The sequence below is a fragment of the Beta vulgaris genome, chromosome 2, assembly GCF_026745355.1.
Source record: "Beta vulgaris subsp. vulgaris cultivar EL10 chromosome 2, EL10.2, whole genome shotgun sequence".
Lineage (NCBI taxonomy): Eukaryota > Viridiplantae > Streptophyta > Magnoliopsida > Caryophyllales > Amaranthaceae > Beta > Beta vulgaris.
In genome coordinates, this window is record NC_079203.1 from 35,925,387 (window position 1) to 35,927,718 (window position 2,332).

The window sequence follows — 2,332 nt, forward strand, 5'->3', positions numbered from 1 at the left end:
TTAATAACATTACTTCACTAATTATTATGAATAAATTAAACAAGTTGATGAACAACACCAATACTAAACATGTTCTTTTATCAACAACACTTAACATATTCAATTATCAACAACAACACTTAACATATTTAATTATCAACAACAACAACACTTAACATGTTCAATTATCAACAACAATTCACTAAACAACAACAACAATACAATTAAAAACAACAACAAATTCACTAAAACAAACAATACAATTAAAAACAACAAAATTCATTAAACAACAACAACAATACAATTAAAAACAACAACAATCATACACACACAACAACAACTATCAACAACAACTATGAACAACAACTATACATCAAAAATACCAAAACCCTAATTAACAACAAGAAATTCAAGCAAAAAATCAACAAAATTAAAGTATAAATCCATACCTTAAACAACTGTAGAAGGGAGAGAAAAGGAGGCGGCGGCTCGGCGGCAGCTCGGCGGCGGCTCGGCGGCAGCTCGGCGGCGGCTCGGCGGCGGCAAATCAGCCCTATAAGAGAGATGCGGCGCCACGTGAAGAGAGAGCCACGCGAAGAGAGAGAGAAAGTCGCTATAAGAGAGGTACGATTGTCCGGCGGCAAAGTCGCGAGTCGCCGGCAAAGTAGCGAGTCGCCGGCGAAGAGAGAGAGAAAGCAGTGGCCGGCGAAAATGAAAGAGAGAGAGAAAGCAGTTTTCGAAAATGAAAAGTGCGGTCGAAAATTTCTGGGGAGGGGTCGATGAGTGTTTGGTTTATCCGCCGAAATAGCGTCCGCCTTTGGCCTTTACCGTCCGCCTGACGGACGCTATTTTGCGTCTGGCGTAAAATCAGACGCTGACTGGACGTGGCGGACGCTATTTTGCGTCTGCAAACATATCGGACGCTAGATCGGACGCTATTTACCGTCTGACTGTATTTCGGACGCTATTTTCGCGGATATCGTCTGTTTTGTTAGACGGACGCGAAGGTCAGACGCTAAAGACGCGGATTGTTGTTGTGAATGCTTATTAGTTCAGGTTTGCCTACTAACATGTGGGTGAGACTATCCTTTCTGCTTGCTATGTTCTTAACCGAGTTCCCCATATAAGACTCCCTATAAATTGTGGAAAGGCTACAAGCCTAATTTGGGTTACCTCAAAGTGTGGGGGTGTTTGGGGAAGATAGGACTTTGACTTTCAAAGGAGTAATAAGATTGGACCTAAGAATATAGATGCTATATTTATTGGTTATGCTTTTAACAGTGATGCATATAGACTCATTCTTAAGGATGCATCTGGTTTTTGTCCTATTAGAGAGTCTAGGGATGTTGAATTCTTTGAGCATGTTTTTCCTATGAAAGTTAGTTTACAATCATGCTTTTGCATCGTGACATTGCATCATCTAGTGAGACCTTAGAACCTACAAGGAGTAAGAGAGCTAAAATTGAGTCTAGTTTCAGACCTGATTTCATTACTACCTTTCTAGCTGAGAAACAGTGCTTAGATGAGCAAGATGTCAATGCATTTGTATTGGAAGAGAACATGAGAACCTATGATGAGGCCATGAGATCGGTAGATTCAATTTTTAGTTAGAGGCTATTAACAGTGAAATAGAGTCTATTAGTAATAATACTTGCATTTTGTCAGACCTTCCTAAAGGTTGTAAGGCTCTAAGTAGTAGGTGGAACTTTAGAAAGAAATGCAAGCCTGATGGCTAGACTTGTAGTTGTAGGGCATCGCCAAAAGAAAGGTTTAGACTTCTTTGATACATATTCTCCGGTGACCAAGGTATCCACCATTAGAGCATTAATTGCACTTGCATCTATTCATGATTTAATTGTGCATCAAATGGATGTGAAAACTGTATTTTTGAATGGTGAGTTAAATGAGGAGATCTATATGAAGCAAACTGAAAGATGTGAGGTTCCTGGTCAAGGAAAAGGTATGCATGCTTATTAGATCTTTGTATGGTTTAAAACAAGCACTAAAACAATGGTATGATAGATTATTGCATCAAACTATTACTTCGAATGGTTTTCTGGTAAATAAGTCTGATGCTTGTGTTTATTCCAAATTTGATGAACTTGGTTGTGTTTTCACATGTCTATATGTGGATGATATGTTGATCTTTGGGACCAATATAGACGTAGTAAATGCAACTAAGAGCTTCCTAAATTCTTGTTTTGAGATGAAGGATTTAGGAGAGGCTGATGTTATTCTTGGAATAAAGATTACTAGAACGTCATATGGATATCTTTAAATCAATCTCATTATATTGAGAAAATATTAAAGAAGTTTGATCAATTTGATTGTATTCCCGTGAAAACCCCATATG